We start from the raw sequence: 25,932 nt of genomic DNA, 5'->3' as shown, positions 1-25,932 counted from the left end.
TGGGATAGTTATTTCTCCTTTTGGGGGGGGGGAGGAGAAATTTGCACTGAACCTGTCTGCCAGAATGTTGGCAATGTCAGTGGGTTCAGTGTATTTTGTGTCATTTTGGACTAGCTCTGAGCATATCTGGGAGTTTCCACCCAGGTTTCTAACATAGCTAAAGAAGGCCTTGTGATTGTCTTTTGTGTCTTTTGTGATTTTTCTCTCAAAGTTGGCCTTGGATGATTTTATGAGTGATCGTAGTTTTTTGCTAGTACTGATCAGAGATGCCTTCCCTTTTAGGGATTTTGCTCTGTCATGTAGTAGCTTCCTCCTCCTGTTGTAAAGTTTGTTTATGGCTGGGGTCCACCAGACCGGCCTGCCTTTGGGGGAATGGGTCTTGGTTTTATTTGGGATTGCATGATCCATGCATTCTTGAAGGTGCCCATAGAAGGCATTTGCAAAAGATTCAGCAGTGTGGGTTGTGGTTTCCACTGGCCCAGGGGCCTTGAAAGATACCACTTCAGTCTTAAGAAGTGTGAAGTTTGCTTTTGAGAAGTTCTTCACTGTGGTCTTTTGAGCAGGGGGTGGGGGCGGGATGTGGATTTCCAGTGAGATTAATTTGTGGTCTGATCTTACCAAAGAGGGATGTACTTCGGTGTGGAGCATTTTGTCCCCATGTTTGTGATGATCAGGTCTAGTATATTGTCTCCTCTTGTGGGAATGGTGACTAGTTGTTCCATTGCATTTGAGTTTATGAATTCTGGGAACCTTTGGGCTAGGGTGTTGGGGCTTGAGTAATGTTCCCAGTCTATGTTTGGGTAGTTGAAGTCTCCCAAAATGATGGTATTTGGAGAGACATTCATACTCTCCAGTGTCTTCTGGAAGGCTGTGTGGGGTTCCTGAGTTTAAGAGGGTGGTCTGTAGCATGCTACAAACTGTAAGGCAGTTTTGCCTATGGTTAGTTGCACCTGGATAGTCTCCGATGCTTTGTGCGTTGCCACTAACCTGGAGGTGTGGGTATCTTTGATGAAAATGGATACTCCCCCTCCTTTTGTGGTTCGGTCCAAGTTTTGGGGCCGGAAGGCATGATATGAGGTAAAACCTGATAGTGCTGGGGTGCTTTCAGGAGCCTTGAACCAGGTTTCAGTCACTGCACAGACATCAATGTTCTCCATACTGAGGAGGCCTTCGAGGGTGTGCATTTTGAGGTTTAGACTTCTGGCATTGAGCAGCATTACCCTTAGTTTTTTTTCCACTTGTGTTTTCTAGGGAGGTAGGTTTGTCATTTGAGCCTTGCCTAAAAAAGGCACTATGGGGGTGGCAAGAGCCTTGGCCAATATCCGGAAGCCCAGGGGTGACAGGTCAAGCCATCCCTTGCGAAGCAGCGTGGCTTGTCAAGCATGTCATCCCAAGCAGACAGACACTGGATCCCCTTAGAATGACACCAGTAATTAAGCCAATTGTTAAAGCTGATCATTTTGTCTTTGTACTGTGGCGTCATTCTTGGTGAGGGTAAGATGCTGCTCAGGGTCAGGGTCATACCGGCCTGGGCTACATAATCAGAGAGCTCCTCTATGTCTCTTTTCATGTAGTCCAGGGAGGTACATCTCAGGTCGTTCACACCGGCATGTACAATGACTGAGTCATATTTGTACTTGCTGTGGAGTGACCTGAGTGCTTGTGTTATGTGGCGGATTCTAGCTCCCGACAGGCAGCTTACTGTGACCCTCTCCTTGTTCAGTCTGGTGAGCGGGACGTCAGTGTGCCTGACTATGGAGTCACCTATTACAAGTGTGTCTGGCATGTTGTTTGGCCTTAAGGGCTGTGACTGTTTAGCACACTGACTTTGTGAACTGTGTGTTGCATGTGCTATGTCTTGAGGTGGTGGTTGCTTGGGTGTCTGCTTTGGAGGCCTCTGTTGTTTTGGTAGATTTTTAATCAGTGCCTCAGAGTATGTTTTTGTGTGTTTATGTTTTTGGTTTGCAGTTGTGATAGTTCTATGGGAGACTGGGTTTGTGGTGTGCGTGGTTACCTTCTCCTCCTGACTGGTCTTGCCAGTACTGAATTGAGAGAGCTCAGCCTCCAGTTTGGCTATATAGTTGCATCTCTCGCATATATTTGTATTTGTTGGGAGGAGGAGAGGGTTGTCTGTGTACATGAGGCAATTGTAACATTGCCTCAAGATTCCCAGATTCACTAGCTGAACAGGAGAGGACGCCAGCAACTGACCCTTCGACATGCTAGAAATAGTGAAAAAGATTGCTGTGTAACTGAGTCAGAAAGGACCTATAGGGAAATGGGTACTCAACAGAATTTAGGTGAATGAAGTACTTTCGTTTGTTTAAGAGTGCTTTACCTGTATACAGAATGCTTTAGGAGCAAGTGCTGAGCTTTTCAGATAGAGTATAGGCTGTTTAGATTGCAAGTAGAACAGTTCTAAGGGAAAAATTGAAGAGGAGACTTGGTGGAGCCAGAAAAAGTTTAACCTTGTTTAACCAAGTTTAACCTTGTTTAACTGGCGCTGCGCTATGCGCATGACCGCGCAAAGCCGTGCAAACGTGGATTTTAAGCAGTGAACTACAAAAGAGCTAGGAATGGTCCCAAACAACCAATTACTAACAGCTTCTTGTGCTGAGGTCACTTCCCCCAAGGACAGGTAGGCTGCTCAAGGCTCCCCACTCCCACTGGTGAGCAAAGAAACTTCCTTCTATCCAAGTAAGGTAATGGACAACACAGGAACTACACCACAGCCCAGAATACAGCAATGCCTGTATACTGGTCTAAACTAGTCAAGAAAGGCGAGAAAACAAGGATTATTTTTTTGTTTTTTTGTTTTTTTTGCAGAAATACACAGAAAATGCAGAGACAGTGATAAATTAGCTACACAGGCTAGCACACTTTAGTGGGCAGCCTCCACAGTTCAATTAAACAAACAAACAAGCAAACTTTCGACTAAATTCGACTAAATGTAACTTTAAGTGCAGATTTTAAAATAAATGCAGTAATCAGTAAAAAAACAGTTCAGACTAGTTCAAAGTAAGCAGCAGAAGCTATTTTCAGTGAAAAAAAGCAAAGATACTTAAATCCAGAAGGTAGTCGCTTTTTCGAGTTCCTTGCTGCTAGGACCACTCTGTAAACCCACGTGGAGCTTGTCTGAGCAGTATAGCCAGAAAAAAATGCCCAGAGGTGGATTTTAAGCAGTGAACTACAAAAGAGCTTGGAATGGTCCCAAACAACCAATTACTAACAGCTTCTTGTGCTGAGGTCACTTCCCCCAAGGACAGGTAGGCTGCTCAAGGCTCCCCACTCCCACTGGTGAGCAAAGAAACTTCCTTCTATTCAAGTAAGGTAATGGACAATACAGGAACTACACGACAGCCAAGAATACAGCAATGCCTGTATACTGGTCTAAACTAGTCGAGAAAGGCGGGAAAACAAGGATTATTTTTTTGTTTTTTTTGTTTTTTTTGCAGAAATACACAGAAAATGCAGAGACAGTGATAAATTAGTTACACAAGGCTAGTACACTTTAGTGGGCAGCCTCCACAGTTCAATTAAACAAACAAACAAGCAAACTTTCGACTAAATTCGACTAAATGTAACTTTAAGTGCAGATTTTAAAATAAATGCAGTAATCAGTAAAAAACAGTTCAGGCTAGTTCAAAGTAAGCAGCAGAAGCTATTTTCAGTGAAAAAAAGCAAAGATACTAAAATCCAGAAGGTAGTCGCTTTTTCGAGTTCCTTGCTGCTAGGACCACTCTGTAAACCCACGTGGAGCTTGTCTGAGCAGTATAGCCAGAAAAACATGCCCAGAGGCAGATTTTAAGCAGTGAACTACAAAAGAGCTAGGAATGGTCCCAAACAACCAATTACTAACAGCTTCTTGTGCTGAGGTCACTTCCCCCAAGGACAGGTAGGCTGCTCAAGGCTCCCCACTCCCACTGGTGAGCAAAGAAACTTCCTTCTATCCAAGTAAGGTAATGGACAACACAGGAACTACACCACAGCCCAGAATACAGCAATGCCTGTATACTGGTCTAAACTAGTCGAGAAAGGTGGGAAAACAAGGATTTGTTTTGTTTTTTCTTGCAGAAATATACAGAAAATGCAGAGACAGTGATAAATTAGCTACACAGGCTAGCACACTTTAGTGGGCAGCCTCCACAGTTCAATTAAACAAACAAACAAGCAAACTTTTGACTAAATTCGACTAAATGTAACTTTAAGTGCAGATTTTAAAATAAATGCAGTAATCAGTAAAAAAAAACAGTTCAGGCTAGTTCAAAGTAAGCAGCAGAAGCTATTTTCAGTGAAAAAAAAGCAAAGATACTTAAATCCAGAAGGTAGTCGCTTTTTCGAGTTCCTTGCTGCTAGGACCACTCTGTAAACCCACGTGGAGCTTGTCTGAGCAGTATAGCCCCATCATATTTTTTCATATTAGGTTCTGCATGATACACATTTGCTTTAGATTTATGTTGTGTTTTGCAATTCATCTGGACAGAGCATTTTAGCCATGCACATTTGCCTATCAGATGACTATTGTGAGCACATACCAGGCCACTGCCAGAGTCCTCAGATGATGATGATGACAATGATGCTGATGAGGAAAGTGGAACCACACCTGATTTAGCCATCATGCCTGCTCCACCTCTGAGGAGAAGACATCAGGGCAGGAATGGAGATGATTATCAGGACAAAATCAGGTGGTTGTGACTGATGTGTTTTGAACACAGATGAGAGACATGATGTGGTCAGTGCTACAGAATATGGCATGGACTATGCATTATTGTACAGGGAAATAGCCGGTGAGGTCATTCATGAGTCTTGGCCCCATCAGCCTGGTCCCTCCAGTCCATAAGCTTTGTCTGTGTTATGCTGCCAACATGCTAATTGCCATATAATTGATTAGACTGTAAAAGCACTCTTATGCTTGCATACCATGTTGCTGACATACGTATGTGTATTGTCATGTAACGATGACACACATTAACACATTAAGCTCTCCATGCATTGTGGCAGTTAACCTGCGGCTAGTGCAAGAATTAAATTGTAAACGTGTTTTACTGAGGGCAAATGACAGAAAACATATGTTGTCTGTAGTCCAGCACTAACACTGTGGTATCTTTTGGAATTGTGTATTTCCATATCCTGTATGTGTAACAGAAGGACATGTCATTTCCGATATGTTTTGGATGATAATTGTCACAATTTCCCACTGGCATAATGCGGTGTTGTGTGTCATGCACTGGCAATACTGATGCCATGTGGGATCATATACAGGTATATCATATCTATGTGTATTCCTTTTTTTCTGACTGCATCGAACAGCAATATAGCATTAATCTATACACAGTGGTACAGATTATTTTTTGTTAACAGTGCATTATGCCATGTTTGCTGTATCTTAAAATTTCACATCCATTATTTATTCACATAAGTTCATATCTTCCACAAATAGTTTGTACACATTTAGTGACTGTACATATGTCTGTACACAATCAGATCTGTATTGACACACAATTGTACTTTTGACATGCGAGCATACACTAACTTACTTCTGAAGTGCTTTAATCATACTCACAGGAGTGTCCTCTGTTCATTTGTGAGCAGGGTGGGTGATATATACCTCCTTTTGTTTATTCAACATTTGCTTGACAGTATATGTATATGTGCTTGAAATTCTTAACTTGCTTACCTATGCATGTTGATGTTACATGATTGTCATACCTCTAAACATCACTGAAATCCTTGGTATTTATTTGTTTTGAGTGCAAAGTAATAGGGTACTACCAATTCCCAAGTGGCCCATTCAATTCCATTTTTTTTAATAATTTTTTTTTTTAAATTGAAGTTTTTGCTGACATCACCACATGCAGGGGCATGTGTGTCTACTTAATGATGTCAGCTTTGTGAGGCAGACTGCCAGCCTGTTGGAAACTCGGCTGCGGGCTCGGATGGTGTGTTTACCTTTTTACTGAGTACGTGCGTACATACGTTCATGACTGTTGATTTAGAATAGCCGGGATGTGAGGGAAGGCAGCACAGCAGGCAGCAACAGTGAGTGTGACCAGTGAGATGAGGAGTTGTTTGCTTTAAAATTTAAGTTAACTAATGTAACTTTTAAGTTCTACCCTAGAAGAAGCAAGTGAAGTACTTTCTACAGTGCAGCAGAGCAGAGTTCAATTTGTCCAATGTTTGCACTCTCAGAATTCCAGATCCAGGATCATTCAGTATGAGAAAATTTATCTACAGCAGCTTCAGGTAAAAGAACAATAAAAAAAGTGTATAGATTCACCATCATGGTGAAATTCAGTCCTAAGATTAAATTGCACATACCACAGTTTCACCGACTATTCTGGATGAAGTTTTGCAATGTAGGTCCAGTAGCTCATTTAAAGAAGCCATGTTTAACTACTGCACAGCAAATAGTTTTCTTTAAGTAATTTAAAAAATCACAAGCACTGAACTGCTAGTGATAAATTTCTTTCTATGATTTGCTTATTTAATTTCTTTACAGTGGATTTCGTGGATGTTAACATTTTTTAAGAATGGTCGGTGATTAGTTCTTACATTCATATCTTAAAGTACCTAATCTGGGTTTTAAAGGCAGATTGAGGGTATTTTTTTTTATAAACCAGCTGTCAACTGGTCCTGATTTAGTCTAGTATTTTTTACCTCTTCCCGATTTTCTGGTAAATTACTGAACAGTGCAGTCAACCAGTAATGCTAGACATCAGTTTTATACTATGTCTATTCTTCAGAAAATGTATGCTAATGTGAAGTGTATGGTTGTTCTCTTAGATCTGTAAGAGAATTAGAGTAATTTAAAATTATTCCTGATGCTTGGCCTTTGCACCCTCTATCTTTGGCTTTGTCTAAAAATTAATTCTTGAGCAAAGTTGAGAGGCATTAAGTCAATGGCCTAAAGACAATGAACCCATCTGGGATATACTTAAATGTAACACCGTTAATTCAGATAATAGACAGAAGTTGTATTATATGTCTGTTAAGTTGATATAATGTATGTGTTCTGTCATTTAAAATAGTTGGTGTCAGTTTGGCTATGTAAGTTATTCATAACATGATGTCACAGCTGCGTTACTGTTGTCAGGGCAAGACATGTTTTTATCATTTTGTTTAAATTACATGAAGTGTTTTTTATGTTCCGCAATGAAGCATACAGTTACAAGTTTTGACAGACAGTTTCCCTCCATTTTTGTGTTGTTTCACCTGAGTATACTTTTCTCTTTGTTTAATACGATTCAGCAAGTGTGGGATGACTTGACCACTGAAGAAACATTGTGGGTGAAGAATATCAGTATTTCAAATGTCATTGAAGATACATGGCAAACTACAAGTGGAAGTACATCAAATGCTACCCTTATCACACAACCACTGAGTATTAAATATCATACCATACACCTCTTAAACTTATAGCACAGGATCAGAAAGAGGAGCAGGTTATTATTTTTTTGGAATACAATGTATCCATATAGTAAACCCTCACTATTTAGTGATGAATGTTTTATAGTGTTAGTTCAGATTTTAATGTTAGCATATTTAAGCAGGTCTAGTTTTGTGTGGAAAATCTGTAAATCTAAGAAAAGCAAAAACCATAGCCATTATGAGGTACTGAAAGTGCATGGCAAACATGGAATAGAAGCACACCTCTGAACTGTCCCTTTTTTCAGAGGTGTGCCCAATTTTGACTCAAATTTTAGCTCTGAGCCATTTAATCCATCATAAAACTGCTGACTTTTGGAGAAAAAATGTTGAATTACATTTAACGTATAATGGCAATAATTAGCATTATGGACTTCTTTTTACTTCAGAAAATGTATATTCATTTACATTCTCTTATTCTGTCAATTTCTCAAGTTAACACAATTAACATTTTAAAAGTATCCATGATTATTTCTGAATTTGACCCTGATTCTGTTGAAATTTGTCTAAATGAAGAGCTATAAATGGAAGTATGTCAAATGTTACTGTAGGGACATAGCAAACAATGTATGGAAGAAAGTCAAATGCCATGGAAGATTTATTGCAGACAATAAATGTTAGTTTGTGTGACAGTACTTTTCAGACTGGTTAAAAAAATAACTACTTCTGCACAGACACAGCATTCTTAGTCTACCTGGTACACAGTGTAAGGAAAAAAATAAGTAAAACAGATTTATTGTTGACAGAGATTTCTGGGATCCTTTCGACAAATAAGTTAAAATTATTTATTTTTGAAAGAGGCTTCTGGGATCATTTGGACTTTCACTCATTTATCTCATTAGATCCTGACAGTGGCATGCTGGTGTAAAGAAACTAGGTTTGGCAACAGGGCAAAGCCCATGGAGGTTAGGAAGAGACGCAAAAGACTAGCTTAGGCTATAGGAAAGTACAGAAAGGAAGCTATAGAAAGAATAGGAAGTTAAAGTGATCCAAGAAAGATATAGATATGCTGTGAGTCAGTGATGTAAACAATATCTGCTTAATCGGTGGTTCCAAATGTGCATGTATTTAATTTCACACATTGGTTGAATGTTTCTGAGGAACAGACTTAATCATATGAGTACTGTTATAATATAAGACTGCCCCTGTGTCATGGTTTAAGCTGGCCAGCAGGGTGGAGATGTGGCTCAGGAAGGGGAATTGTTCTGACTACAAACCACTGTAATAGATCTGTTGTTTAGAGGATGGTCATAGCAAGTAAGTAATTTATGTTATCTAATACAGGGCATTCTCATCTCTCCTAAAGTAATTGCTGAAGCTCACTTCCCTCCTCTGTTGTTATTGTGGTCCCTTGCATGTCTACACCACAGGTATGGTTCATAGCTTCACAGGCTTGTACTATACTATTGACCAACAGGGATTTTATAAGCTTAGCCATGCAACCCAAACCAGTTTTGTCCTCGAGTGCACTGAATGATTATATAATGGGGATATGTTAGTAAAGAGGTAGCTAAGGGTTATTTGTGTAGGGGGATATGTTAGTTTGAGATTAGTTAACATATTGTTGGCCTCTGCCCATCAGAGATATGGAGGTCAGACTGGAGGTGAATTTATGATTTCCCATCCAATGTTGAAGGTTTTGCTTGAAAAGGGTCAGGAATGAACTTCACTTCACATGGAGGGGCACAGGTCCTCAAAATCTGTCCAGTCTCCTGTTATAAACAGAAAGCCTATGCTACAAAATAAACCAGGTAAACACTGTTCTGCCTCAGCATCACTGTTGTTGTGGCTATCACTGATCCGCTTGCACCATTTCTTCTCACAGTATAATTGCAACTTTTATTCTATACCTGGACAAAGACATGGCACTGAGTTTGTCTTTTTACACATGACTGAGCAAGTGCACATGAGAATAATAACTTAATATACACTAGCAGTTTGTAGCATAGGCAGCATACATCTCAACCTCTTAAGAAATCTGGACAAAGCCGTAAATAAAAGTGGGTCAGAGGCCCCAAAATAGGGACAGTTTTAAAATATTGCTCTTACAAACTTAGAAAATTGATAGAATAACAGGTTGTACATTTGCATGAATTTTCTGAAGGGTATGAAGTCTAAAACTTAAATGTCTGTCATAATTTTCTAACTTCATTCTTTAATGATTTGCCACTAATTTGCCAGAAAACCATAATTTTATGAAAAATGGACAAAAATATGATGCAAAAACCTGGGGCATTCTGTGAAAATCTGACAGTTGAAAGGTATGATTAGCCAGTTATTATGGTACATGATGATAAATCATATGTAGATGGGCTGCGGCTGCAATATAAGAAAACCTACATGACTTTTCTTCATGTGAACAGAACTAATTAAAGTAACTTTCAGAGAGGTTTAGGAGTGTTGCTAGTTATTAGAAACTGCTGTTAGTTATTATCTGCAAGGCCATGGAACGTATTATCATGGAACTTATAAACAAAGACACTGGCAACCTTCAAACACTGGACCCCACCCAGTTTGGTTTCGTGAAGGGCCTATCTTGTCTCCTGAACCTGATTGACTTCTTCGAATCAGTCTCCAGAGCCATAGACAAGGGTAAGGTGGTCCACACAGCCTATCTAGACCTTGCCAAAACCTTTGACACCATCGCCCACTCTGGAATCATAGATAAACTTACTAAGCTGGGCATTAATCCCTACGTCACCCAATGGGTTGCTAACTGAATTACTCATATTACCCACACTGTAAATGTAGCCGACTCCAAATCCAGCTCCAGACAAGTGACAAGTGGAGTACCTCAGGGTTCAGTCCTGGGACCGCTCTTGTTTGGCATCTACTTCTCTGAAGTACAGGCCAACACTAAGGGACTCCGGCTAACAAAGTTTGCAGATGACTGCAAACTGGGAGCCATTATTGAATCCCCATATTATGTGGATCCTCTACAAAAAGGCCTTACAGAAACAGATGCTTTGTGCCAAAGCCATGGGCTCAAGCTCAATGCCAAGAAATATATAGTTATCCCCTTTGGGAAAAAACATGTACCCGTGAATTACCATATAGGTGGCAGTACATTAAACACCAAAAGTGTGATGAGAGACTTAGGGACACAGGTGGACAGTGGTCTCACCTTTGATAACCACATTTCCACAACAGTCAGGAAATCCTTCTATGTGGCACACCTCATCACTAAGGGCTTTTCATCCAGAAAAAAGGAGGACATTGTCCCACTGTACTCATCCCTCATTAGACCCATTATAGAATACAACGCCCCGTTTGGTATGTACCTCTCAAGACATCTGCAACAACTGGAAAGACCGCAGAAATACCTCACTAAAAGAATCACAGGCCTAAAGCAGATGCCCTATGCTAACCACCTTAAAAAACTCCAGCTATATGCTGTCACATATCGTCTACTCAGAGGCGATCTCTGCTTAACATACAAGGCCATGTCAAACCCAGAGCTGTTGGACATACTACACTTAAATAAATCCCAATCCCTCAGAGCCACACACTCCAGGGATCTAAACCTTGTCATCACAATAAACAAAACATGCTGGAGGGATAGGTTCCTGACCCAGAGACTCCCCAAACTCTGGAATAGATTGCCCATACATGTCAAGCAGAGTGCCTCTTTGGCCTCTGCAAAAGGAACCTTGACAATTGGATGGGAGAAAGGAAATTCACCCGGGGAGCGCATCAGTCACCCTGCTAGACAGGGGTCCAGAGAAGTAAATAGTGTGGGAAGAAATAGCCAAGGAATTGTTATGGCTAGGCTTGTGTAGGCCATAGGGCTGATAGCCTAGTATCAACCTATGAAACTATTACACAAGTCAGCTTTTACAAATCTGCAACTCGCATTTTGTGTGTGTGTTTAATATTTTATCTGTTCTTCAATCTGTGTTTAAATGTTGGTATCCCACTATTTAATTGGTGTGGGCAGGGTTGCATAAATATGTATGCACATATTATGTTAATCAGCACACAGATTTTTGGCCAGTTGTACCTACTTTTCCTGGGCCTCTTTCCAGATTTTTGATGTCTCCAGGTTGAGAGATCAAATGATTGCACATTACTTTGTATCTGTGCTTTACACATGTCCATTTCTGCAATATAAGAAAACCTACATGACTTTTCTTCATGTGAACAGAACTAATTAAAGTAACTTTCAGAGAGGTTTAGGAGTGCTGCTAGTTATTAGAAAGTGCTGTTAGTTATTACACAAGTCCATTTCTGTGGACATAAGAAATCATTCTGTTCTTGTGACATACATATTCCATATGCTTAAATGTATTTTGGTTTGGCTTCTACAGCACCCTGGGTGTTGTACACATGCATTTGTAGTGTGTCAACTTACCTTGACCTGCTTTTCACTGATGTGGGCCCAGGTTGTCCACCTCCCTTCCATTTTTATATTTCCGTGCTATATTGCGGATATATGTTTGCCTTTCTTGCAGTTATTGACCACCACTGAAACTGGGATGTATAATAACCATTTAGCCGTAAATGCTAATAAAACCATACTCATGCTATTCACCCTGCAGAAAACAGCACCCCTAACCAAAAATGAATTTACTATCAACTCACTGAAGAAAAGTTGCCTCAAAGTAGTCCCATATACCAAACTCCTGGGAGTCATCATAGACAAACACCTAACTTTCAACCAGCATAGGAACACAAACATTAAAAAAAAATCAGAAACTAGGCATTCTGTACTGGCACAAACACTTCCTCACCTATGCAGCAAGTACATCCCTTGTCTCTTCCTTTCTACTTCCATCCTTGCTCTATGGTGCACCTCTCCTTACTAATATACAATCATCTCTTAAATTCAAACTGGACTCATGCTATAATAAAATCGCAAAATTTGTAACCAGCACCTAACACTCCTCCCACCACTGCATATCACTCCCACGTCTAAATTGGCTAGAACTTCCCCAGCATCTAGCATACCTGTAACTAACCATATCTCATAAGCTAATCTATAAGTCTTCTAGTTGTCCTGCCCTCTCCTCTCTGTTCACCATGTATCACCCAAATAGACCTCTGAGATCAGTCAATCAGATGCTCCTTAATGTAGCAAAACCAAACCTTTCCGCCGATCAAATGCTTTACCCATATGCTATAGCAAAACTATAGAATGCTCTCACTCCTTCAGTTAGGTCTACTAGCAGCCATGAATGCTATAAGACTTCACTGAAACAAAACCTGTTCTCCCATTGGTTATGTACGTGTACCAACAATGACTATAAAAAGAAACAATATTCCTAGCCTTCCTACTTTTCCTCCACGTCTCACTTTTTATGGCTCAGACTTCTCATATATACATTCAGTGCTTCTAACTTACTAAGTCCAACATGTGCCACCCAGCCACACATAATCTACTGTATCAGTGACCTACTATATCTTCTATTCATTCCTGATGCCTATATAGTAATAGCTCTAAGGCTGTCCCTCACTCTCAGACTCTTTAATCTGCTGCTCTGCATCTTTCCCTGTCTACTGCCAAACTACAATACTGTATTGTTCACACATTCGCTATTATCCCACGTCATCAGTTGTATTCTTGTTTGTCTTGCATACTTAAAATCTAACATCTGTATAACTAGTAATATCTATATTATTGTATCACCTATTCTGTAATGTACTGTTCTGTACCATCACTGCTTGATTTCTGTATTTTGATTCTGTAGCTTTATCATGTTGTTTGTTTTTGGAGCTTTTTTCCCTGGGCCTCCACTGAAAATGGGTTCATCCTGGCCCAGTAAACCTCCCAGTAAACAAGTGCAAATAAATAAATAATAAACAAATAATTAGTAAATGATTTACAGAGATATCCAAAGTTGTCTCTTAGCTTACCACACAGATTGCTGAGGATATGTATTACAAAGGGCATGGAACTTTAATGCAAGTATATTTTGTTTGTAAATGAATTATGGAAATATCCATAGTTGTTTGTAACGTTTCTGGACAAAATTCTAAAAACAGGTATTTTGAATGTCATGCAGCTTATATTGAGATAGTTGCCATTGTTTTTTATAATAACACAATCAGTTTTATTTGATAATTGTCCTCGAACTTAATGGTCAGAGTCTGTTATATATATGTATGTATAATTATCATCTTGCTTGAATTGTGAAAATCTTTCTATAACTTTGTTAATTTACAATGTGCTTTGACAAAAATTTCTTATTACTTATGAATTACTTGCAGGTTTGTTTAGTGTGCCATTGCTACTGTGATACTCCCTTGTGTGCTGACCTATTCTGAATTTATTGTGGTACATTTACATATTACAGTGTTATCTGCAAGTTTAGTGCTATTATTGATGTAATGCGCTGAAATCTGTGAACTTTGTGAAATTCAGTCAAGGTCGCATGTGCCTACAATTGTAGTTGTTAATGTCTCCATGTGACTTGTTCAATCAAGTTTTTTCTTTTTTTTTTTTTTTTTTTATAAATTAAAACTACTAATAAATTATGGAAGCAAGACTGAAGTGAGAGCCCTACAACTGCATCATCTGTAATTGTGAGTGCAAAAATTCTAACAGGATAATTCCAAGTTTAGAGCACCTCAGAATATTATGTTTTCTCCAATGTACACTGATCTCCAAATTAATATAAGTATGTATAAGGGTTGTGTGGTTGAATCATCCCAAGGCAGGAAGAAAAGTGAACCCTACCCTGAAAAACAGCTTTAATGACATTATAACACATTTCAACAATTCACTGCATTATCTTCTTTATACCGTTTTATGTCTGAAGTTGCATTTCTTACAATTATAGGTCTTGCACTTCTGTCAAGAGTCATAAATTAACATTATTTAGCTATTTAAGATTTTCTTCCATGGTGGCTAAATTTCACCCAATGTACAAGGGATTGTGGCAAAACAAACAATACAAATTGTAGACACTATTTTGGCTGTTTCCCAAAATTCAGACTAACAAAACTTTTGGCAATGATTGGCAAGATCTAGAGTTCATACCTTCATGCTCCTCTCATGATACTTTATTAGAAGAGAGTGGCTGGAATAATAAACATTCAAATAAGGCTATGGGTTTGGACATGGCAAATATTATGTTAAAGATATTTCTAGAATGTTGCAGACTGATGCTGTTGTCATAATAGATGATTACTATAATGAACTTAAACAGGTGTTAAAGGGAGAAATGAAGGTGGCTGTAATATAAACAAGTAGAAAGATGTTATCTAATTAACAAATACAGCACTTGTATGTATCACATTTCAGGATACTGATTTCTATTAGTGCAAACTTGTAGTTGTAGACAACCAACCCCATGCAGTGTATGGAACCTAAACACAACACAAGGTGAGGGTGAGCAACCTTTTTCAACCACAGGAAGCTGTTTCCCCTTATTTGAAGTAAACTTACAGGTCAGTACTGCCATAGAGTAATAAATGACATTATAACCTTTATGGAAAAAAAGAGATAGGGCATGGAGACAAAGGAAACAAATCCCATATAATGAAACCATATCCCTAACTTTCATGAAATCAGGAAAATGTGAAAATTGCAACTAATTCATCTAAGGGAATATGTATAAGAAAGAAGTTAAGAGACCTTCTGTTCCTCTACTAAATACTTCTGGAAAACATTAAAATGGTGAACTGGACAAGTCACAGATACAAAGCACATGGCTCTTATACCAGTCTCTAGGGGACAAAAAAGCTATGTTTATATCTGCATACAGACAACTTTCTAGTAGAAACTATAGTAACTCTGGTGAACTCATTACCTTCCCAAATTGTTCTGCAGATAACAGTTAATGATGACATTCCCACTGCTCTATCCTCTGGTCGAGTTTTACCCCACATTTTACTTTAAATAACTTACTGTCAAAGAAGCTCAAGTTTAGCTTTCAAAACTAAACATCACTTTGGGGGCAACATTTAATGAACTGCACCCTGTCTTCCTAAAAATGATAGCATCTTCTGTTGCCAAACCTTTTATCATATCTCAGTTCCATCACTCTTCAAGCACTCAGCCATGATCCCATTACCCAATAGAGGTGCACTGCAAGACTGTGTTTTCACTAACTAAAACATTTAAAAGACTCTTATAGAAGTACATATTTGATCATATAAATAACTATGGCCTCCATTGTGGCAAACAGCACAGCTTCCATAAGGCCTACAGCACTATGGCTACATGTTATACTGCCATCAACTCAATTGTAGCAATATAAACAATGGCTTGCTGCTGGTCTCTTTGTAGATTTGATATGAGCATTAGAAACTGTAAATCACACTCTTCTGCTCAACAAATTACCAAACTCAGTTTTGGACTAAATACCATTCAGTAATTGAAAAGTCACCAGGAAAAACAAAACTTTCCAGGTATATAAGAATATCTTGTTTGATACAGGTGCACTGAGTATCCAAGCACACAGTGATCAGTTCTTGACTCATTACCATTCTCAACATTTTTAAATGACTTACCTTAACAACAGATCATGAATTAATACCAAAACATCTAACGTTATGCTATGTGTTACTCCTCAACAACTGGCCATTCCCCCTATAGGTGTAAGGAATAACTAATACACAGTACCTAAAGGTGCACAGCAAAATATTTAAGAGTCCTATTTCGGCTGCCTTAACATTTTAAAAACATATAAACAACAGAGACAATGAAAAAAATTGCAAAGAAAAATCTGTTATAAAATTTCACACCTATTATCCTTAACTGCTGCAAGGCAGTCTATAGACAGAAATGTCTTCATTCTCAAAATTGATTTTGAGATTTTTGCCTCATATTTTTCATCAATTCCTCATAAAATATGTGGTTTTCTGGCAAATAACCAAGGAGTGAAGTCCTTCAGAAAATGCATACGAACACAAAACATGTTATTCTAACAGCTTTCTAAGTTTATAAGAACAATGTTTCAAATCTGTCTCTGATTTTGGACACCCCTTTTATTTTTTCCTTTCCCCAGATTTCTTGCACTTAGAGGTTAAAAGGTACTGTATAACACTGACATATAAACACAAAACACCACTCCTTAAAAAATCAATCTGAAAACATCAAAACACATAATACAATATATATATATATATATATATATATATATATATATATATAGAGAGAGAGAGAGATTCACTCCTAATATCACCATCTGCAAGGCAGTCTCTAGACAGAAATGTCCTCATTCCCAGAATTGAATACACTATCTTTATTAACACTTTACTGTAGCACTAACACACAAAAACTGCAGTTACTGGAAAACAAATTCTGTCATTTTTTACCTCTAGCTGACAAGCATACCCACCACTGTGATTTCTTTGGCTATCACTTACTAGCTGAACTACTGTGCTACTTAGCACGCAGTTGCTCAAAATTATTATGCTGAAATAACAGACCCTAATAGAATCACCCTTGTAAATAAGAGAACTATCATAATGATTTCAAGGAAGTCAAGATGGTGGCCGGGATTCAGTAATCCTCCGTGTAAGACTAAATAAGTCTTACACGGAAACTGCAGTCTAAGAGTAGTACAGGGGGCATGTCAGGCTGCTGAGCAGTCCAAATATCCAGCCCCTGCAAGTGCCTAAATCTGCAAATGTCACCAGACATGAGCGAGTCTGCTCAAATGTGTATATCCTCAACACTACACTCCCCCACATTCTAACCCCCTGTACAAATATAATAAAATGTAAAACTTTTTTTTTTATTATTCCCGATATAGATGCCCATATTTGCGCGTGTTTGCATGGGTTTGCCCATTGCTTAGCTACAGTTAGCAGTTTAGACATCGAAGAGGATAATAATCTACTTATATGCACACTAAGCCAAATAGCAATAGTGTAGTGGTAGAGCCTTTGCACAAAAAAGAGGCATTCTGGGTTCGCGTCCCACCACTCCCCTTTCCATTTTCTGTAGGAAATCTGTGCATAAAAATAATTCCTGATATTTACCTTTTAAATTTTAGTAAAATGCATTGAAATGGCCTATGTAGTAGTGAACGATATTATATATCTATATATATATATATATATATATATATATATATATATATATATATATATATATATATATATATTATATATATATATATATATATATATATATATATATATATATATATATATATATATATATATATATATAAAAGAAGGTGAAATGGTCATGCATACTGATGAATGCATAAGTAATGTATCTTAAGCAATGTGAAGCACTGTTAAGCAAAGTTTACCAGTGTTAAGCACAGTTAAGTATAATTGCTCATAGCTTAGCACTGCCTTAACTAGCGCAATGGCTTTGCGCGTAGCTGCACATCGCGCCATCTAGCGCAAACAAAATATGTTTGTGCGGAGCTGCGCACCGCACTAACTAGCACAATGTCGGGCAACGTTGAGCAATGTAGAGCAACGGCGAGCAATGTTGGGTGAAGTTGAGCAAAGTTGGCTAAACACAGCCACACCTTCTAGCCGGTCTGGCCAGTAGTAAAATAAAAAGCAATCACAGGCCCCGAACCCAGGATACTGTGCACCATAATCACAGTACTAAACCACTAAGCCATGACAGCTTTACATATGGATGCACTTCCAACACACTCATACATATCAATGGAAGTTTACCCATTGCTAAGCAGGTTTGCTTTTAGCTGAGAATTTTCAAAGCCGGCCAATCACAAATAAGTGTAGGAAATGAGGCATATTTAAGCGCCATAGGCGGGAATAATTGCCATAACTGGTTGTAGCTCCCATCTGCAGTCAGCATGGCCGGTGTTGGAGAGGGCTCTCGTTTTCGAGCGCAACGGTGGGGCATTGAGGAGTCAAAAGTAATGGTTTGGCTCCTCGTCCATCATCATGATGCAATACTCCTGCAGGGCCAGTTTCAAGGCACTGAGTACAAAGTGGAAGCCTGGAACCATCTAGCACAAGATCTCACCAGTGCCACAGGTGTCCTTCAGACTGGTGAGCAGGTCAGACACCACTACTCAGACCTGAAGAGACGCAAGGAGGACCGGCTGAACCAGTGGATACAGGAGTCCCGTGAAATGGAAAATGCCCCACTAGTGAGTATGTAGCCATGGAATGAAGTATGTAAGAATTGATATTGTAGTCTATATTATGGATAAGTATGTTTCAATATCCCTTCATTTACTTCACAGCTGCAGGTGTCCGTGCTGCGAATCAGCCAGCCTATGCAGATAGGCTGCTAAGGCTGCGTCACCAGGCAGGTTAGTAATTATTCTGCATGTAATGTTATATAAAATAAGTGAGAGAGCCTGAAAAAGAGTGTTGTAACCCATTAATAAAGGTATAATAAGTCTTGAATAACTTCTCTGCATGTACTGTTATATAAAATAAGTGAGAGAGCCTGAAAAATAATGTCAAAACCCATTAATAAAGGTATACTAAGTCTTGAATAATTTCCCTGCATGTACTGTAATATAAAATAAGTGAGACAGCGTGAAAAAGTGTTGTAACCCATTAATAAAGGTATAATACGTCTTGAGTAAAAGTCTTCTGCATGCACCGATATATCAAATAAATGAGAGAGCCACTAGAAAAGTGTGTAATGTAATTAATAAAGGTATAATTCCTGGAGTATGTCCATGTCACTATCTTCGATATGATGCTGTACCTTTGCATTATAGAAAAAGTACTGTTGTATAAAGCGCAGTCAACCCACACTTGGGTAGGCCCATATAAAGTGGATGAAGGGATTGCCAGTAGCTGTTAAGCATATATACAGTCCTCAACTGTCGGTTCATGGCCAGCATGTACAGGTTAATCTGGCACATGAGTAGCTTGTTGCTGTGTTCCCCAGAAAGGTCAGTGTACTGCCAGAAATGTAGTGGGCTGTTAAAATATACCTGATAATGTCACCTGAACACATACAAATATGTAGATATACAAATATAAATGAAATATATAAATACGTAGCAATAACATCTGCATCCTGGACAGTTTGTATGTCAGATACAGGTCAGGTATATAAAGAACTAGCAAAACCCATTTCACAATTTAACGGACATTGCCTAGTGTAATAATACATGTAGGGGATATATACCTGCAATCAATAGGAATGTAGTGTAAACTATAAGTACATATAAGTTGTTAATGGAGGTATCTTTTTACACCCTACTGTATGTGCATAAACAATGCAATTCCACACCTCAATGGGTATGTCTAATCTCAAAACATTTGTTGGGACATATGTCCTATTGATTTATAAATATCTGCATTTACTTTGATGCATGTGCCCTGTTCAAATACCACAATCTTGATGGCCTGTTGCCACCAATCAATCCTGCTTGCTATTGGAATGTCCAGTGTTGTTCTCTATATGCATGTGTTATGCTTGCTGTTCAGCTGTTGGAACTCTGGTGAGTTGGGTTAATGGGAATACTACTGCATGCTGTTACAACTAATTTGGAATGCTGTTGGCTGTTACTAACCCATATTGTCATTAAATCCTCCTAAACATAGAACGTATAGGAAGGCCGGTCCCAGCAGACCCACCTGTCCCACCTCAGCTGGAAATGGCACCAGCAGGTCCGGTGCCCAGCCCAGGACCTCCTCCTCCATTGGCCCTGTGCACCTTCGGGTGGAAGCGCTGCAGGGGATGGGGCTCGTCCCCCCCATGCAAGCGTGGCTGGAGGAGGGCCACCTATCACCATCCGAACAGTCCGGGCTGTGGTGCACAGGGAGATCAGCGTTCAGTCACTGATCCTCTATGCCATCTCGAGGCAAGAGTGGCGCAACTCATGGGTGAGCCTGCCCCTCCTATGCAGCCCCCAGCACAGCCACCCTCTGGGCTGTGAAGGTGCATTGGTGACTGCCCATGGGTGGGGATCTCAGTTCCACTGTTGCTATCTGTGGGCTCATGGGCTTGCGATTTCCAAACAACCTTCCCCGTCAATGGTGTTCACCCACCCCATGTGTCATATTCTGCCCCTGTATACATCTTGTTTGTCTTGTCTGTTTTCCTCCCCAACATACCTCCCCAAATATACCTACTTCCCCTACCCCACATTCCACTCTCACCTCAAAAAAAAGGGCAATCTGCTCCCACAACAAAAATTACGCCCCATACATAGCTGCTCATTTTGCACACATGTCCACTGGACATATAAACTGAAATTTAATTGACAGTACAACATACTTAGTTGTCCTCACCCCTCTCTCAGGGGTGGAAGGTTTCAGATTTCCCTCAAAATTTCTAGCATATGCACAGCTGTTGTTGTTAAAGAAATGGGCAGCTATGGACCTTCCCTACACCCATCCTGCACATCCAGAGCTGTTTTCCCTACTGTCTTTCCCCCTTTGTGCCCCTTTTTCACCACTTTCCTATCTCCCCATTTTCTTTTCTTTCAAAGAAATGAGCGCGGGGGTTAGCGCGAGTAAGCACTTTTAAGCAGTAGTTAGCGGGTTTGCGTGAGTGTGCACTTGTGTTTGCTTAGCTAAGAATTGCAATGCTTCGCGCAAACCCGTGCAAGTCCGCTTACAAGTGCTTAAAAGTGCCTTAGTCACCTTGCATGTGGGGGCCCTTGTTCTGCTCAGCAGCAAAATAAAACACCTCTGTCAGTCTCGAACCCTGGACACACTCGACTGCATGAAGTACCACTAAGCCATAGTAGATATACAACAGGTTGTTGCTGAAATAGATATATCATGCATCAGAATGAGTGAATGTAAATGAAAGATAGGAATGCCATAACACAATACCTGTTCTGGAGAACTTTACCAGCTGTTGTTGTGGAATTGCATGACATGACTGTGATAACAGAACCAGACATTCTAGCAGTAAATAATGTTACAGCAGCACTTTACAACCCCCACACAGTATCATAGCAGGACAAACCCCACCTAAATGTACAAAATACGTGTGTGTTCAGGGTCCACCAAGGATGTAGGTAGGCATACTCAGTACTGGAATTGTCCAGTTTTCATGAGCATCCTGTGCTAATGTCAACAATAAAAGCACCAACTGTGCAGAAGTGAATCAAACAGTTCATGTGCCAAATGAATACATCTCAATAACTACGTATGTATGGCAGCTAAATGTATAAGTAGAAAAGCAACTACGTACTCCCATGTATCTTGTGTTAGCATTTGTAGGGGTGAGTACAATTCTACAATGACAACTGTGTACTGGAAGTGGCAACATTCAGGTCTGAGTACAACATTCAAATCACTGGCTACACCTTTAGCTTCAGATATAAGAAGTATACCAACCTTCTGACTTACACAACGGTGTCCACAGCAAATAAGCATGGGCCCCACTTTGGAAAGCTGAAAGGGCTACGCCTACCTGACCTAGCAGTTTATAGCATTGGGTTGCTATGACAGTGAGTACTGCAATTACCACACAGCAGGCTGCATGCAATTACCAAATGGTGGCCACCAATTGGTGCAGAGGCCATCACATGCACATGTGCAGATACCTATAAAAGCAGGCTGTACTTGCTGTCCACACATGCAATCATTTCATTGCAGCCATGGAGAGAGAGAGAGAGAGAGCAAGAGAGAGACACAGAGACACAGACAGACAGACAGACACCGACAACAGCAACAGCAAAAAAAAAAATAAGATATTAAAAAAATATATATATATATTAAAAAAAAAATTAAGATATATTAAAAAAAATTACAAAACACATGGAAGTGACAAATACAAATGCATACAAAGGAAAGGTATGTAACAGATATGTATTTACTGGCATGTAGTAGATGTTTTTGAAGAGTTCTCTACATACTTTGAATCATCCATATGTGGCAGCAGTATGTATCTATGCACAGATGCCCTGCATAACTACAGCCATGGGGAAATCAGTGTGTAGCTGTGTGCAGTGGGATATGACTGTGACATATGTAGTTCAGCATTAAATGTGAAACATCTGATCCATGTTATCTGTGTTCTGTACAGTAGTGTGTACAATGGCTGTTTGGGGGAGTAGCGCATACAGTTATATAAACATGGATGTGACACAGTAACAAATGCATGATAGTCATATTAACGTGTAGCTTAACATTGGCATCAGCTGTACCAGGCTAGTATGCTAATCTAGCATTTGCAGCTATATATATACACCCTCTAATATTACTGTGTGCTCACATGTGACACCTGATCATGTTGCAGCAAGGCCCAACAGGTCAGCCGTGAGGTCCACGGACTTACAACAGTGTGGACCTTGTGAGTGTATGGCACACACATACGGAGAGATCTGTCTGTGTCAGATATATTAGCATCTGTACATGTGCATAGAGCAAGGGACATACTGCAACTGTTTGTGAAGGGTGGACATATATATGTTGGTGAATGTTGTTATGTGCATATTTCTATGTAGGTTGTAGTGTGTGGCAAACAAGACAGCATACAGTGTTGGTATATGACATGTGGTGGTTAAATGCTGTGAGTATGATTTGTCAGGTTTGCAGTGTTGCAGCCAGTGAGGCCTGCTAAAGCTACATGGGCTGAGAACACCTTCAATGCATTCCGCACAACAGTGTGAAATATTATTACATAACAGTATACCTCATAACCTTCGCATAATTGATATTCCCACCATGAAAGGTGGACTGCATATGTGCCTATATGTATATCTATATGTACACCAATGGATGTTTATATGTATGTGTGTGTGTGTGTGTGTGTATATATATATATATATATATATATATATATATATATATATATATATATATAGAGAGAGAGAGAGAGACAGGGTCATATTTACTGCGACATATGCCTGGTGACAAAGCAATGGACTCAAGCTCAATGTTGAAACTGCATTGGCATCCCTTCTGGCAAAACTCCATTCCCATGAACTACCACATAGGTGGTAGTCTACCTAAAACCAAAAGTGTGATAAGAGACCATAGGACACAGGTGGACAGTAGTCTCCCCTTTGATAATCACAGTGCCACACTAGTCATGTAATCTGTCTACGTGCCACACATCATCACAAAAGGTGTGTCATCCAGGGAAATATAGGTCTGTGTTCCCCTCAACTCATCACACATAAAACCCATTATAGAGTACAATGCCCCATGTGGTATGTACCTCACAAGGCATCTACAGCAACTGGAAAGGACACAGACATACCTCACAAAGAGTAATACCAGCCCCAAACAGATGCCCTATGCAGACCGTCTCACAAAATCACAGCTAGACTGTGTCGCATACCGCCTACCCAGAGATGACCTCTGCCTAACATACAAAGCTATGTCAAACCCAGAGCTGTTGGACATGCTCCACGTAAACAGATCACAATCCCTATGAGCTACACACTCTAGGGACCTAAACCTTGTGACCTCAATAAACAGCACATGCTGGAGGGATAGATTCCTATCTCAGAGACATCCCATACACTGGAACAAACCACCTATCAATAGCAAACAAAGCTGCTAATTAGCAGTCATCATAAATAATCCTGATGATTGTATGGGAGATAGGAAATACACCACGGGAATCACCTCTGTGGCTCTGCTTGACAGGGCCACATGAAATTAAAAGGCCAGGGTAGCGTATGGCTAGACTTCTATAGGCCCTAGGGCCAATAGCCTATTACCTACCTATGAACCGACACACACCCACATGTACTTGTTGCAATAATTGCTATGTGAGGTTGACTGAGTGTGATGGTGAATGTGTTGGTGAATGTGTCAGAGTTCTGTATATGTGTGATAGCTTAGTGGGAAACTGTTTCTGTCAAGGTAAACTGAAGACCGGCGACACAGTATCAACTGCTGAAGGCTGATTTATTACAAATGAATAGTAAAAACAGAAACAGGAAGTACTAAGTGCTTTCACTCATAAATGTTCTGGGCATCATCAGAGTACGTCAAGGGTATTTTGTGTCCTAGCTGTGATCCCAGCAAAAGATGTGTATGCTATTGCTAGGCAGATAAAGCAGTATGCTATACGGTCTGACATAGTCCCTTAGTGTCGACTGGGGTGTCCCATTGTAGGCTAAAGCAGTACATGTATGCTTATTGAGTGTTACTGCTGGTGAATCCAACTCCTGTATGAACTGTAGTACTACCTGAAGCTGTATGCCTAAACAGCACAGTATGGTGTATGCCCACATTTATTGGAACCACTGTTTTGTGTGTTTCCTGTAGTCCTCACAGATTACATACCTCAGGCATAAGGTTTTGTAACTACTGACACATGGTACTGTATGGTACACAGGTAAAGGTCATCTGGGTTGCCATACCTTTGTGTCTGGTATGTATGTCTGATGTGTGTGCGGGTATGCCTGTACCATGGCCTCGGTCATATGTGTGTTACAGGATATAAGTGCATATCTAGCAACATGTATAGTCTAGTACAGCAGTATGCCATCTATATTAATGAATGTGCACATATGTTAGGCAAGGGTTTGCCATCAATGACTAGTGTGGTTTACTGGTAATACTGTAACTGGACTTTACAATCATTGCAATGGATTACATATTTCTTTATGCATTAGCTTGATATATACCTCCTGTGGCTAGGTGGTGTATTGTGTCGCATACAGTGTGCCATGTACTGTTGTATAGTCTTACATACTGGTTTATCTTTGTTGCTGTGCAAAACATGGTTAGATATATAGAGTGTGCCAGGCACTGTCAGGCATTTGTGGGTTGAGCACTGATATGTGGTATTGAAAGTGTGTATCCTTTGACAGCCAATAGGTTGCTATATATGGCAGTTAATTGATATCTGTACTTTAGAATGTTAAGTGTGTCACATGACTTGCTCACACATATTGTTTCATTCTCTTCCAGGGTCATGGCCCACCATCGTAATCCCACATATAGCCCAGCAGAGGAGGAACAGATTACAACCAGCCTGGTTCAGCACTATGCCCTGCTGTTCTCAAGAACCAGCCAGGACCAGCATGAGCGGACTGCACTATGGCAAGATCTTGTCCGTAGGTTAAATGACATAGGCATGCATAACTGGACATATGAGCAGGTACGCCATCACTGCAGTGATTTAATTAGACATGTCCGGCAGTGTGCGTCTGATATCCATAGGCAACAGCTTGCCACAGGTGGTGGAGTAGCCATCCAACCCCCCCTCACCAGAGTGGAGGAGCTGCTCCTGAGCCAGGTGGCTCCTGGCCAACAACAACAACAACAACAACTAACATGTATCATCATGGAGGCCGGAGCCACCCAGCAAGTTGACACGGAGCGTGCAGGTAACATGGCATAGCTGTTGACTACTGTTACCTCTATTGGTAGATCATGCTTATGTGAGATGTGTACTGTGTAGTAAGAAGATGTGGTGCCTAGTGTTGTGCAATACTAATAATTAGGAATATAATCTGTAGGCCTGTGACTGTCAACCGTTGTTCTACTGTAAGATTGCATACACACAGTAGCAATGCCACAGTTGTTGCCACTGACGAACTGCCTCATATTCTTGTAGGTCCCTCTGGTGTGACAGCAAGGCAGCAGACCCATGCTAGTGAGTGTGTTCTACATTTAATATTGCTAATTAAATGTGCATGTCATAGGTGAGGTGTAGACCATGTACACGTAACACAC

This window comes from Protopterus annectens, chromosome 5.part0 (assembly GCF_019279795.1).
Source record: "Protopterus annectens isolate FY-2018-M chromosome 5.part0, PAN1.0, whole genome shotgun sequence".
Taxonomy (NCBI): Eukaryota; Metazoa; Chordata; order Ceratodontiformes; family Protopteridae; genus Protopterus; species Protopterus annectens.
The sequence above is the reverse complement of the archived record's forward strand: the minus strand, read 5'-3'. Positions refer to the sequence as shown.